This window comes from Triticum aestivum, chromosome 2D, assembly GCF_018294505.1.
Source record: "Triticum aestivum cultivar Chinese Spring chromosome 2D, IWGSC CS RefSeq v2.1, whole genome shotgun sequence".
NCBI lineage: Eukaryota > Viridiplantae > Streptophyta > Magnoliopsida > Poales > Poaceae > Triticum > Triticum aestivum.
Genome location: NC_057799.1, coordinates 301,824,240 through 301,840,619, shown reverse-complemented (window position 1 = coordinate 301,840,619; position 16,380 = coordinate 301,824,240).

Genomic DNA, 16,380 nt, shown 5'->3' with positions numbered 1-16,380 from the left:
TGCTATAGTATATATGTTCTATATGTCGTGCAATGTGGTGTTCAATTAACTGCTTGGTTCAATTCTGCAAATGTGATGTTCAATTCTTCAGGGTGCAATATTTCCAAGTTGTTAAGCATGCTTGGTTTGGTTAACTGTCTGATCTTCTATTAGGAGTATGTTATATTGTTCAATTGGTGTTTAGTTAACTGCTTGGTTCATTTGTTGTGGCTTGGTTCACTTGTTGTGGTGTTTAGTTAACTGCTTGGTTCAATTCTGCAATGCGATGTTCAATTGTTGTGGCTACATTCTGTTATTGTATACCATGCGAGGAACAAATCGAATTTGGCTGTACTAAATACATGAGAAACAAATACAATTGCTATATTTACCAAGTTGTTACGCATGCTTGGTTTGGTTAACTGTCTGATCTTCTATTAGGAGTATGTTATATTGTGCAATGTGGTGCTCAGTTAACATTTGGTTCATTTGTTGTGGTGTTTAGTTAACTGCTTGGTTCAATTCTGCAATGCTATGTTCACTTGCTGTGGCTGCATTCTCTTATTGTATACCATGTGAGGAATAAATCAAATTTGGCTGTACTAAATACATGAGAAACAAATACAATTGCTATATTTCCAAGTTGTTAAGCATGCTTGGTTTGGTTAACTGTCTGATCTTCTATTAGGAGTATGTTATATTGTGCAATGTGGTGCTTAGTTAACGTTCGGATCATTTGTTGTGGTGTTTAGTTAACTGCTTGGTTCAATTCTGCCATGCGATGTTCAATTGTTGTGGCTGCATTCTGTTATTGTATACCATGTGAGGAATAAATCGAATTTGCACAACAAAAAAAAGACACATCCGTGACATTTTGGGCTGAATGAATTTTTTTCTGTCATACTTATGACACTTCTATGACGATAATTGTGACAAAACACAGTATCATCATAGATGTGGTGGGGTCTTACTTCTATGACAAAAAATCATGATAGAAAATGGGCTTTTCGTCCTGGGCGGGCCGGAGACGCAGCTGCATGACATTCTTTTGGCCGTCTATGACGGAAAAAACCGTGGTAGAAGCGAGGGCGAGGAAAATATCGGCGTGTTCCCGGTTACGATGGGTGGTCGGGGCCGAGCGATGCGCGTTTCTCTCGTACACGCACGCGCGTGGGTGCGAGGTGTTGGGCTCTAACTGAACCCGAGTGATTGCACTGCAGGCTACGCGTTACTGAACCCGAGCGATCGGTCGATGGCTGTTAACTGAACCTGATCGAGCGATTCCTTCGCTACTGCTGCTAATTGAAGCCGATCGAGGTTGCCTCTGGATGAACAGTGAGCGTTGCGGTTGGGGTTTGGATGAACAGTTCCCGGTGGGGGTGGATGAACAGGACCCCGTGGCGTTGCCTCTGGATGAACAGTGAGTGTTGCTGGGGGGTTTGGATGAACAGTTCCCAGTGGGAGTGGATGAACAGGACCCCGATCGTTCGAGCCGGTTGGGGCAGGATGAACAGGACCCTGTGGAGGGCAGGATGAACAGGACCACCCCGTGGAGGGCAGGATGAACAGTAGACGGTGGAGGGCCGGATGAACAGTAGCCCTTGGAGGGGTGGTTGAACAAGAGCCCGTGGAGAGGGCTGGTTGAACAGTAGCCGGTGGAGTAGCGCGCGGTGGAGGCTGGATGAACAGGAGCCCGTGGATGAACAATCGCAGGTGGAGGCTGGAGGAGGTCGACGGTGGATGAACAGTAGCCCGTGGAGGCTGGAGGGGGTCGACGGTGGAGATGAACAGTATCCCGTGGAGTCCCGTTTTGCGGTACACCACACCCCTCCCGATGAACAGGACCCCTGTTTCGACCGTAACGCTCCAACACAAGTCCATTTCTTCCGTTTTGCGGTACGCCACACCCCTCCCGATCAACAGGACCCCCGTTTCGACCGTACGAGGTCTGTTTCCTCCGTTTTGCGGTATGCCAGACCCCTCCCGATGAACAAGATCCCGTTTCGAACGTGGCCGGTCGAACACAAGGCCATTTCCTCCATTCTGCGGTACGCCAGGCCTCGTTTCCATCGCCTGTTCCGTCGAAGCCCTCCCGATGAACACGACGACGCATTTCGTTCCGACCCAGCCGGTTGGCTCCCCATGAACACGACGACGACGTTGTTTCCCCGTTCCGACCCAGCTATGTACACGAGCCCTGGCCGTACGTATGCGCGAGTAGGCGTTCGAGACCCTGCCCGTATGTACGTATGTGGCCGTATTTTCTTTCTTGCACACTGGCCGCTATACGTACGTGTACATGCTACGTGCGCGCCTCTACTACGACACGTGCGCGCCTCTACATCGACCAGTATGTACGTACACGTTCGCGACCAAAATGACAACGCTACGTACGGTTTGACTAGGTGGGTCCCGAGTGTCAGGCACTTCCTTGCCTGCGAAGATGTAGCTGGTGGGTCCCAGCAGTCAGGGGGGCGAATCATTTTTTTTGCCCGGACGCACTTCCTTGCGTGCGAAGATATAGCTGGTGGGTCCCAGCAGTCAGGGGGAAACATTTTTTTCGCGAAAAACGGTGGCCCGTCCGGTGGGTCCCTTCTGTCAGGTGGAGGAATAATTATATTGCACGTAATAAGGAGGCACTTCCTTGCTGCGGCCGTGGACCCAGCTGTCAGCCTCTCCACGTATAGTCCATGTCCGATGGAAGCCGTTCCTTGACCACGCCGCGCCGAGAGCACCAGGGCGGTGGACGACGGCGAGGCCTAGGAAGGGGACGACGCGGAGCCGGGGAAGACGCGGCAGTGGAAGCCCGCGCGGAGTGGAGTACGAGGGTTCACTGGTTCGGCTGCGGTGTGAGGCTACCGTCGCCGCAGGGCCTCGCCGGCGGTGGGAATAGTAGGGTGCGGTGAGGCCTCCGCGGCAGCACAGCCGGCCACGGGAGGCAGGAGCATGCGGCACTACCGGCGCTGCTTTGGGCGGCTGGAGCAAGAAGACCAGAGGTTGAAGAAGCACTAAGTCCGTTGGATAGACATCGTACGGTCACTGGAGCTAGAATCATTCATATTGACTAAGTTGACAAAGCCCTCCGTCCCGTCAACTTAGTAGGCCCACAAGTCAGCCTCCCACTATGGTGGGTCCCAGCTGGCAGGGGGGTATTCATTTTTTTGTGCGCAATAAGGAGGCACTTCCTTGCATGCGAAGATATAGTTGGTGTGTCCGACCTGTCAGCGGAGGGAACGTTTTTTCGCGAAATACAGAGGCCCTTCCGGCGGGTCCCATATGCCAGGTGGAGGAATCATTATTTTGCGCGTAATAAGGAGGCATTTCCTTGTGTGCGGCCGTGGACCCAGCTGTCAGCCTCTCCACATACAGTCCACTTCCGATGGATGTCGTTCGTTGACCAGATTGACCACGCCACACCGAGAGGGGATGGCGAGGCCTACGTAGGGAACGACACAGAGCCGGGGAAGACATGACAGTGTCTGCCCACGCGGTGGAGAGTACGAGGGTTGACTGGTTCGGCTGCCGTCGCCGGAAAATAACAGGAGGTGTGGGTGAGTAGAGGGATAGACAGACTAGGGATGCGAGTATATGATGGGGCCGTGAGGCCTGCCCGGCAGCACAGCCGGCCACGGGAGGCGGGACCAGGCGGTTCCGACGGCGCTGGTTTGGGCGGCTGGGGCAGGAAGATGAGAGACTGAAGAAGCATGATTGCCGTTAGATTGACATCTAACGGTCTGACGCTGGTAGAGTCGATTGTTGACTAAGTTTCTTTTTTGATAAACCTTGTGTACGCATGAACTTAGTAGGCCCACAAGTCAGCCTCCAAATCTGTGGCAGACAACATAGAGCCCATTTGATATTTTTTAATAATTTGCAGCCCATTTGCTAATTCTTAAGTAATTTATTACAGCCCATTTTCTGCCCAGGACCACGGTCAAAAAGTTCAACCTTATTTTGCATATTTCGGTGGAGTTTGAACTTTTGTAATCCCGAAATGATAAACATTTTTTAAGAACTTATTGATTTGCCAAAAAAATCGTTTTGTTTTTGTAAGCAAATAAGACGTGGGACAATTGAGTTGGTTTAAGGGAAAACCAGTGGTAAAAAAAATCAGCGCTGGGAGGGAAAACAACAACAAAAATAAGGATGTAAATATGAAAACTGAATTTTATGTATTTTCAATATAATGATACGTGTATATGAACTAGTAAAACTATACGTAGAGATTAGAAAACGGATGTAGGACATGTGTTTCAAGAGGAAAATAGAAATGGGCTGTGTGTTTGATTCAGTAAAAAAAGTGCCTGCGAATGTTGTAAGACAAAATATAACTAACGCTGGCGGGCCAGAGGCCAGTAGATACCTGCTGGATCTTTGTGCCCCGTTGTCGTCATGGGCTGGGCCTGTTAAAAACAAAACCAAGCCTGGGCAGTCTACAACCCAGTTGAAACTTGCTCGACCTGAAAAAACAATATACGTGCTCAATAAACGAGAGAATTCTGCAAGTACAGACTGATAACTGAGATGTAGCAGGGATATTGTTTTTTCATCGTGATAATAAGAGCATGCACTTGTTTCAAAAAATTTGGAGAACTGGGAATTCGAACGGAAGGTGCTTATGCTACCCATCAAATAAAAATCAGGTGCCTGAAAATTCGTTTCGAAACAAATGAATCAGCTTTATATCCACGTCGACCCTCGGCATGATGGTTGGAAGCAAATGCCAAGTTCATACCAAAAGATCGTTAACAAAAATACCAACTTGCGGACGACAAGGTAGTACAAGTACCAATACCAAACTAACTTATAATCTTTTTACTCCTGGCCCTAGTGTTCGTCTGGTAGAAAATCTTGCAGAGGACCAGCTCCCGCTCCTTCTCTTGCTCCAGGTCCCCGGGGTGGTACTGGTGCATCACCCAGTTGGTCCTCTGTTGGTCGAAGTTCTTGTTGGTGTGCAGCACCAGAACCTTTTTGCTGCCCGTCTGCCGCCCGTTGACCATCACCGGCAAGGTATTGCCGGTGTTGTGCCACATCGCGTGCATGCCGCACTCCGACCGTATCTTGCGACGCGTCCACGTGCCCCTTTTGAACGCCCTGGAATTGCTCTGGAAGAAATGCTTGCTTAGGCCACTCAGTGTGATACCTGCAGTATTGTCGAATACAGGTTTTAGTGTACGTAGTTGGCATTTTCATAACATCTTTGGCATGTTGCAGTCACTTGTTTCACTTTTTATTAACTGTCAAATTGTAATTGCTTCACCAGGTCTGCGTCTAAAACGAAAAATAGAGCTATAAACAAAGGAATATGTTTGTGCAAGTAGATGGCCGATCGGTGTCTTACCTGGAAATTTCTCAGGATGGGTGTAGCATATGCCGTGCTCGCTGTCGATGGTTGGTATGAACAAATCGATGAGAGGGTGAGATCTCGCACTGTCAGCACTCACTTTGGCCTCAAGGTGCTCGATCAGCTCCTGATCCGTGGGATCGAACTTGACGCCAGCCGGCAGCACCGGCCAATCCTTCTTCGACTTGCATGGGTTAATTCCAGTTATATGGTACTCAATGTATGATCAATCGACTGTTTTAAGTGAATGATGAAAGATTTCGACAGATAAGTGGTACTCCAAATCTGAAGTCCAGAATACCCGAACACGCCGCCGGGATTCTTGTGTCACCTTAGGCACAGCGTGTTGTCATGTCAGTTCAATGTGTGGACATGATGAATAATTTGACCGACGTATACTAGTACTGCTACTGTACTACTTACTAGTCGTATTTAGTGTCACATTTTAACCATAGGTTTAACTAACAAGTACGCACTTGAAGCCTAACTTATATATATATATATCATCTCCATCATCATTATCAGTACATCCTGCACAGGTGAGTTAGGATGCACTTGATCCCAGAAAGGTATCTATCCTTCAAACCAGAGGAGTGCTTCAAACTAACAACAGTCCAACAAAAGAGGGCCGTGCTACATCAGCAGAATACATGGCTCAGTCTACATATCAGTACGAACCAAGTTGTGCATATTTGCTGTTGGCATGAACCACATCGCCGCATGTCGGGTTTGCAAAAGCCATCCATCGCATGGAAGATTCATGCCTTTCACACACTGAAGATTATCTCGCAACAAGCTGTGTCGACGAAACTCTGGATATGGTGATTCATGAAACCCATGGTATGATGTGTAAACACAGTCCCCCCTGGCGAATGGAAGTTGCATAACACGGTAATCATTGCCGGTGATATGATCGATGATTGGTTGGATGATCGGATAATTGAGCCCGAGGAACATGGAGTGGTTGCCGAGGCTGTAAACCCGCCTCCAGTTGAATACGCCTGGGCCAACGGAGCTGGGATCTTTCTCGAACATGAAGCAGCCATAGCCATCAATGTCATGAACGCCCCAGGCATTGTACTACATGTGGTTTGATGAAATGGTTTGGTCAATTTGGTATGTGAAAATGAGCATCAAATGACCACCGTCAGCTGAACGAGCGATAAACCACCACCCATCGGCTGCTATGATTCCAGGTCCTGGAATCATGAAGGCCAGCGCATTTGCGTCTGCTGCAACAATTCAAATTGGAGACCAAAAGGACAAAAATAAACAATCATGTTCAGAGTATGTGTGGAATTAAGATTATTATAACAGTGACACATATCATAGACATAGAATTGCAATGGCGTGGTCATAATCATACCCCAAGTTAAAAAAATAAGCCAATGGCTTTCATATTCTAGCAATATATCATGGTCAAACATCATGTAATAATGAGATGAAAACAGATATGACAGGGCCTACTCATATTCTACCATAGCACTTACTACAGTTATCATATCAACTCTAAGCAATAACATGCGTTGTTATAAAAATCCTGGAAATGAGAGTAACATATAGCAATCATGAGGTTATACTCATAATATCTATTCTAACAATCATTAGATACCAATTGTTCTCATATCAACTCTAACAATAACATGTGTGGTCATAAAAATCTAGGAAATGAGAGGAACATATAGCAATGATGTGGTTATAGACATACTATATATTCTAAATTTGTAACAATGAACAGGCAGTCGTATTCTTAAGGTAAAGATGAGATGAGATAGAACAATTACACGATGATAGATTCCACCAGTATAGGTAGCCAATCTGTGTGTCGACCGCATAAACGATGCCATCATGCACTATAGCATCAGACAGAAGTGTTGGGCGAAGAGGATCGACGATGAGCCATAACCATGTAGGGCGACCGGATTCCAGATAGACTAATCCCATGTTGAACACGGCAATGAGCTTTTAATCCATGTAGTCTTATGATGGTGTGGGCACTTCGCAGATTACAACCTTCAGCAAACAGAGGTCGAGCCAAAAGCTCGACGCGTCTCGTGCGTAGTAGGAAGGAGTGTCCGGCCGGCCGCGAGGCTCGATGGCGGCAGTATCCAAAGATGGAAGGGTTATCTCTCGCTGGGTGTAGATATCCACGAGACGCCACGGACTACCGGATTGGTGGATGAGGACGATCCAGTTGGCCTTCATGCCCGCCCAGTAGTGGCCGCGCATGAAGGGCAGGTGGACGGGTAGTGGTAGCATGTCGAGGGGCACCACAGCAACCTCCGTAGGATCGTCAAGTCGGTGTCTGGGCCACCTGCGAGGATCGGGCATCAGCAAGCAGGGTGTCTTGAAAAGAGCCGGCCGGTTGCAGACGAGTAGACGGTACAAAGACACCGAGCATGCGGCCAGACGGACGATGCTGAGTAGGTCCATACGATTACAGATCTGCTCGAAGAGAACATCGGGGAGGGAATTCCAATCGCGGCTCTGCGTGTCAGTCGGTTCTGCCATTGGGGTTTTCGGTGCCTGCGAGCCAGCGGGGAAGTGGATTCGGGCGGGCGAGCGAAGAAGCTTCTCCTCGTGTGGACGAGCAGTGAGCGGGGGGATATGGTATGCGCGAGCTACCAAGGAAGATAGCACGGGCGGGCGAGCAATGAGCAAGGGGAATGGTGTGCGGCCGATGATGGGGAAGAGAGGAGGAAGAAGAAGAGAGGAGGAAGAAGAGTGGAAGACGGGGAAGAAAGTGCATTAAATCTCAATTCTACTACTACTACTAGGATATACCGTCCTTCGGATTGTAAATAGTTACAACGATGACATGTGGGTCTACCACAAGAGGGCCCATATGTCAGTTAATGGAGGACAGAAGCGTGCTCTACTGGAAAACATGATGGCAGTACTGGGTAAGGCTGATTTAGTAACACCAACACGCTGGTTCAGCTTATTAATTAAGTGTCCCATCTGCTGCAGCATGTATTGTCACTTCACTGCGAAGACTAGTTGAATAGTTCTCTCTGACCGAGATGGGGAATAATGGATCGTGAAGACTTCCTTTCTACATTATCCCTATGCCTCTACGCTCACTTCACTCATTTTGCTCCGTACGTAGTCACTTGCTAAAATATCTGGAAAGATAAATACTCCGTATTTGGGAACAGAGGGAGGATTTTACTCCGTATTTGGGAACAGAGGGAGTATCACCATATGGAGGGAACACATGAGGCTTGAAATATGAACATGTCAATGGGAGGGAGTAAGCCCCATGCATGCATGCATGCATGCAACATGCAACACTCACACGTACACATGGACGCACGCAACACTCATGCACCCATGCGGCACACAGCACACGACGCAACACACACGCTCACGCTCAAGTGCTCAACCTACTCCCTACGTCCATGAAAGACTGTACATTTAGAGATTTACACATTGACCAGGGTATAATTAACGCCCAAAAGTTATGTGTGCATGCGACCATTGAGAGAAGAAGATTAAATGAAGGTCGTTGCATGCTGTAATTAAGGTAGACATGTAGCCTATACCTAGAGCACAAGTTGGTGCATTAGTCAATCAATATCGATTTAGATTAAAGGCTAAATGCATTGGAAGTGTAGATGTACTAGACTCTTTGTTTTTAGCTGATTTCTTTGCTCTGCCAACTGATAGGTGGGACCCAGAAACCAGGTGACAATTTAACAAGTCAACAAAGTGCCACGTCGACTATGTGGCCAGTCAGTAGGGTGCAATACGGTGCTCTACGATGAGCTAGTGATCGTATAATCACCGCAAAACTATATATAGTGACCGTAAAGAGCGTATTGTTACATACGTTGACTGCCAGTGTATTTTTCTCGTTTCAAATTAAGCCATATTAACCGGAAAGGACGCAGTATGGACTAGTACTAGTACTGCTTTGATGTGTCCCGTCAACTCGCCGAACGAGGAGAAGCTTGCTTACTACGCCTCTCCCTCGCCCACGCGCGCGGTGGTTCGCAGGACGAGGAGAGGGTTTTGACTACAACGCGCCCTCTCCCTCTCCCTCTCCCTCGCCCTCGCCCTCGCGGTGGACGTGCAGGAGTTCAATCGGTGTCAGATTGCCAGAAGCATAATGTGTACTGTAGTATCATCATTGTTGGACCTTCCGAAAAGGCGAAGAGCCAAGTGCAAGGTCACACGAGTACGAACTGTTGAACCTCTCGAAGAGGCAAAGAGCCAAGCGCAAGGTTTTATAGGATTTGTCATCCTAGTAGGAGCGTACTACAACTATAGCGAAAGATGCTACTGTATGATGCCGCCACGTCACGTATATCCAAAGCTCTGCCACCTTTTTTCTTCTCAAAGAGCGTGTTGGAGCCCGTGCAACAACCACACAAGTTGCACGTACACATAACACATTTACTAGTAATAAATTCTAAAGGACAAATTCCAGTATGCCACACAAGTTCATCTCCAATTCATGTGATAAATTTGTGCACGACTAGTCTACATATATTCACAGCGCTACCATTCACAATTTACCGTACTCCACTTACATGTTATAGATGGGCTACATGTCCTCCTCCAGGTTCCAGTCCCAGGTGTTCTTCATGGATGGCACGATCCATAGCGGTGGGCAACGGGAATCATTGTCGCAGCTTTCTAGTCCGGTTCCACACGATGGAGACTCATCCAAGCTGAAGTGGCATAAATCAGGGATAGCGTGTCCCAGCATGTCGTTCATCCGGCGGTGCGCACGGAAGACACAACCATGCTTCATGAACGGCAGGCCTTCCGTGTCGTGCACGGAAGGTGGCATCCGCTTCACAATGTGGTAGCTGTCCCCAATGAAAAGCGAGTACTCTCCAAGAGTGTTCCTCGGCACCCACGTAGCATCACGGGGGTCGAACTCGGCGCCGTTCATCTGGTACACGCTGCATCTCATATCTGGACATGGTGACATACATAGTCAAGGTCCATGCATAATAATGTTGTGCTCAAATATGGCGGTCAGTAATACTGTGCAGCAAATAGTACTACTCCAGTATAGAGGAAATAAAATAACCAGCTTATTATATATAGCCACTGTTGGCTACATGGATGAGATAGTAAGACATGGAAAAACAAAAATGGTGGCAGCTAGTGGGTTCAAGTCTTCAAGGGCCTAGCTAGTTATACGCGTCCTCCAAGGTAAAAAGTACTTCTACTAGTACGTAAGTAGAGTACGAGTACAACAATGAAAGAGAAGGCGAGAGGGTTAAAAAATGGAATACCTGGGTAGATGGTGACGGTCCGATCGTGGTAGATTGTGTGACCATGTTGCACATCAGTGGTACCATGGGTAACGACTGCTAAGATAGTTGATCCCAATATGCCAAAGTCAGCTACAAGGTTCCAGGTTAGACCAAATCGCGGATGCAAATGCACATCCAGGATCGGCGATCTTATTTTGATCGCGGGATTACTGGTCCCTGCAAAATAATGGAGTACCGTTAGGGATGCAAATGATGGTTTGTGCATTTCGTTTGTAATCTCCCATACCGTAGGATGGCAACCAGATGAAACAAGTCCCCTGGCTTGTCACCGCGAAGATGCGGCCTAGATGGCGCACGGCGTCTTCGAACGTGTAGGGGTACAAATCTGCCGCCGCCAACATGTGCCAGCCTCTGCCGTTACTGCCTCTTGCATTGATGGCAATCCTTATGTCGAATACCGCGATGAGATAGTAATCGTCGTAGCCGCGTCGCTTTGTCGGCGGCTCCTCAATTGTTATCTTCTTCAATCTCATGTAGGCATCATCATACGTATTCAAGCCCAGCTAGTCCGGAAGGCCGATCCCAATGGTGGAGAAGGGGTCTACTAGAACGGCCGCACTGCTGTGGATGTTGTGCAAAATGATGGTGGTATCCGGCCGGAGGTATGCAAGCCAATCTTCATTGGCACCGACCCAGACCTATATATAAGACGGTGGGCAGTGGAGAAATTACGGGATGGAAATGGAATAACTAAGTACTACATGATCAAACTCCATTACTGACCTGCTCATCGGACAAAATCCGATTACCTCTCAACGTCGGCAACTCTAGTGGAGTCAACGTGCAACCATGGCCAGGGAGCGGTGGACTGTTCGAAGGATTGTCCCATAGAAGAACCTTCTCCTCGAGGACACATGGAAGACCAACAAGCATGGCCTTTTCCCAAGCCATTTTAAGCAGCGTCTTGAAATAGCTGGTGCAGGAAGCACCGAGTCTTGCGGCGGTGAGGACGTCATAGCGGCGTGCGATTTCTCCCAGAGGATCGTCATCCAAGGTCTCCCAGCCCCGTGGAGCAGGAGAACCGCCTGGCGAATCCATGGGAGCAGCGACGAACTGCCTTCTCTTCGGGGGGAGGGGAACTGGCGAGGATGAGATAAGAGCGTAGTAACCGCAGGGCCTCGTCCCTTCCAACTGTAGATCGTTCCTTCCAACTGTAGCGAAGTGGTGAGGCTATTATTTACTACTAGTACTAGCATTATGGGATGTTATGGCATTGCATTATACTGTAAATAATAGCACTAGTAAGAAATTTTTGGCACTAGCTAGTAGTTTTTGGCGTGGATTAAGAAATTTTGGGTATGTTTTTGCTATTTTTTGTACACGCCAACTAGTGTCAAAAAACGTCTTACATTATATGACGGAGGAGTACGTACTCGTACTGTAGTAGTACTAGTACTACTTTCTCAACTAGTAGTGCGACGGTACTACTAGTGCTATGTACTGTACTTCTAGTATAGTGCACCAGTTTTGAACTCTTGAATCTCAGGGCCAAGGAGCTACAGTTGGAAGTGGAGGGTACTACTGTTCTCTAGAACAATCGCTGTACTATCAATGCAGGGAAAGTACACCTGCGTAGTGGCGTAGTGGGTACTCTCGGTGCTTTATTCAGCCGCTCCTCTCACGTAGCTAGCCTACTCAGCCGCTCCTCTCACGCACACACTAGCAGCCTGTTTATCAGCGACGGTTACAGCGGGGGCGGAACATTTGAGTTATTTGATACAGCCAGACTAGGCTTTTCGCTTCCATTTGTGGAGGTGTAATGGATCTCGTCGAACTTTGTTAGAAGTTCCTTCTTTATGAATGAGATGAAGCAAAGCTTTTGCCTCCGTTTAAAAAAAACACGTCAGGAGGAATTTCTTTTATAGTAGAGCCGATAATGGAGTGAAGTCCATGCGTGCAACGCCACAAGCTACAGAGTAGTAGTAGAGCACTTTACGCACAGAGCCATATTGCACAGTTCCCAATGCCCCGCCAGGCTTTTCCGGCTCCTCGGGCTTAATTGGGAGGCGCTAGTTTAAATATGCTACTAGCTGATGAGGAAGCTGCAAGCGAGGTGCGGCTAGGGCGAGCACGCGAGCCACGAGATGCTGGGAAGGAAAAGCCGTTCACGTGGCTAGGCTATCCAGTGCACCTAGATTGTGGTGCCTCACATCCGTTTGACTTCAAAACTCAAACTACCCGTGTAAAATATTGGCTCGCAGCGAAGTTACTATTTTTAAAAAAGGCCATAGTGCATTCGGCCGGGATCGAACCCACAAAACGAGGTATACACTCCCGCGACCACTAGTAGTACTCGTTGGAGTACAACGCAACCTAGAATCGCCTTTTGTCACTAGTAGTACATTGTTCCTTACAAGAAACCCCTAATAATGCAAGAAACAACTAATAATGCCAAGAGACTACTACCACTTGCATACGTGGCAGACTTAAGATAAGACTACCTTATCAACTTGTAAATGCTCTTACCAATTAGCCCTACCAAGAAACGACTACTCTACAAAGTGCCGATATAGGCACGTTTCAACCCATGGCCCTGTTTGGATACATTTGTTGTCAATCTAACCCTGCCATCCAAACACCACTTTGGTTAGAGTTAGTTCAGGGTTACAATCTAACCTCTGACTTAGAGTATCCAAACAGGGCCCGTGTTGCCCATTAAGTCAACGCCTTCTATTCGACCGGGCGTTATGACTTGTGGGACCTACATGTCAGTCTGCACAAAGATCCCCGAGTGACCTCCTACCTCCAGCCCGTCCACCTAGTCAACCTCGGCCATGGGACGCAGCTACCGCCGTCAGCAGAAGGCGAGGTCAAAACCGCCGGCGGTGCGGATCCCATCTTGCGGCAGCCCTGATGCCAGCTCCGTCCGGCGCTCGCGGCCGCTAGCTAGCCAACATAGCTCCGTCGAGCTGCTTGTCTGCAAGGTTTGCTAGCTAGATTGGCACAGCGGCGCGGCGGCTTGCTCGCGCGCGCCGCGCTAAGGCCAGTCATCTGGCTCGAGCGAAGGCCAGCGCGGTGGCTTGCTCGCTCGTGAGTCACGCTTGGGCCAGCCTGCCAACCCGTGCGGAGGCCAGCGCGGCGTCCGGCCCGTCCGGCGGAGCGGCGGCCAACTCGCTCATCACCGGCGCCACCGACGAACACGCATCAGCACTGTTTGAAGTAATGTTCAGGAAAAATAATGATTTGAGGGGGAATAACAGGATAGAAGGTCAGATGTGGGTCCCTCGTGTCAATGGTCAAACAAAATTTGTTGGTTTAAGCTGCCTCGTCAGCACGGACGTGTGGGCCAACCCTGTCATAAATGGGTTTAAAGTAACCTAATCGGTAGGTAGTAGTTTTTGGCGTGGATTAAGAAATTTTGGGTATGTTTTTGCTATTTTTTGTACAATAGATTCTTCCTAGGGCTGGTTGAAAGTGGTAGTTTTTTGTTAAATACTCTACATATTGTAAGTAGGAGTGAAAGTTAAGCTTTGGAACCCAATAAGCAAGGCTAGTTACATAGTGCATATGCGTACATGATTGAAAGTAAATATCAACCATGAGTGACTAATATCTTGGTGGAAAACTCGAAACTATGGAATACTAGGGAAAAAATGCATGGTTGGAAATACTAGCGATGTTCATGTGCGTTGCAACGAATCATAATTAGAATAATACTTATTCACAAACTTGATACAAAACACTCTAATTTTGATATACATATATCACTAGAGGTATATTATGTTTCAATTAGAATATATTCCTTGGGTTGTTTTGGTGAGGTCAGGGAGGGATGTGGTTGGTTTTAAGATACTAATTATGGATTTTTCTGCAAATTGGTAGACAAGTGGGATGTTTGTGAGAAAAGGCAACAACTTACCTCACAGTCGTTAGAAGTAGATCTAATGGTCACAAACGACGGATGGCAGACACACCATCATCACCAACTTAGTCTTCTATAGGAGTACCAGCAAGATCCGTGCATTGCACGGAACATCAAGATGCATTTTTTTTATAAAAACACTCGTTGTGATTGACCCATGCGGGAGTAATCCCATGTGTAAAAACTAATGATATCTCGAGAAATAGGAGATAAGGTGAAGAGGAGTGGGGCGTGGTGGTGATCGGTGGTCGGACTGAGCGGAGGCATGGGGATTGATGACGCCGGCAGCGGCCACCAGGCCAGTTTGTTCCAGAGGCTTCCTTTCTTAATTGCTCAACAATGAGGTTGTTGGAGATAAGGATGAACGAGGGAAGGCCTTGTCTGCAAATGTGGAGAGGGGTGCGGGTACCTTTTAGTTTAATTTCCATCAGTCAGATATAGATCGGACGGTCTATATTGCAAGATGGCACGCGTACCATCATCACCAACTCGGTTTTTTATAAGAGAAGAAATATAAGTATGGAGATACAAACGTATTATCGATACTTGTTTCCGTAAACTAGCACCTACATTCTATTCAACGCCTCAGCATGTGAGGCCTTAGCACAATGACTTCTCAACTGTGTAAAACAAAGGTTTTCCCATCGCCGATAAGGAGGGGGTGACGGCGGCGCGCTTTTTGGCTTGCTCTAGTCCTAGTAGTCATACTAGGTGGTCTAAGCACGTGTAGATTTATTCGTTTTCACGTCTCGTTTTGGCCGTACTGCCACGACTGTTGATGAATAGACGGTAAGTTATTCACGGGGAAACCCTTGTTGAGAGTGTTTGCGAGAGAGAGAGAGAGAGTGTGTGCGTGTGTGATATTTCTAGAGACTGAGGCAATGCTAACAGATTCTTTGTGTCTATGTGTGTGGAGGATAGAGAGAGACATGTACATGGGGCTTTGTGTTGACGTGGAGACACATATACATAATTAGAGAGTGAGTGTGCGAGATACACATGCGGACATGGGGAGAGATGAGGATCTAGACTAATGGGTGTTTGTGCATGTCTGTGTGTGTTTGTGTGCGCGTTTGTGTGTGAGAGGGAGTGTGTGTATGTGGAGTAGAGAGACCACTAATGATGTAAACCTAGTATAAGGGAAGGGGAATGGTGTGACATCTGTAGTAGCGGGATAGCATGGGTGCGGGCGGGGGGAGCAGACTATTTGGAAGAGACATCGATTGTGTGTGGGAGAGGGGTGTGAGAGCGAGAGAGAGAGAGAGAGAGAGAGAGAGAGCTAGCGACGGAGAGAGAGAGGAAGAGAGGGGGCGAGAGAGGGGGCGTTTGTGTCCATAAATGGCGTATAGATAAGGAGACAATGTTGATGTTGTTTGAAATTGGCCTATGTACGAAGACGCAAGGGAAGCGAGTCATCGTGTGTGTGATAGGGACTTCATGAGAGATCTAGAATAGATGGTGTAGAGAACATTGTGCGAGATCGAGAACGATGATACATTAGGGAGCTATGGAAAGAGTCACGACATATATGTATACAGGGAGGAGCTGGGGCGGGTCCGCATGTGGGAGAGATAGAAAGAGGAGAGTGGTGCACAAGGAGAAAAAGTGTGCTTGTTTTGCAGTGGGGGTGGTGTGTGAGGTGAGTGTGCGAGAACCACATAACTAGGGAGATAGACGTTTGGGGGCGACGTTTTGTGTGTATGGGAAAGATACACTCTACATAGTGCGTGTGCTTGGGAAAGAGAGATGCCGGGAGACCTAGCTAGAGAGTGGGGGAAGAGATGTGTGCATGCCCAAGAGATAAAGTGATAGAGACCAATATTGGGGTCCGGACTTTAGAAGAGAGAGGGGTGTTAATGTGCTCGTGTGTTGGTGTTTGGGGGAGAGAACGACTTCTCTCT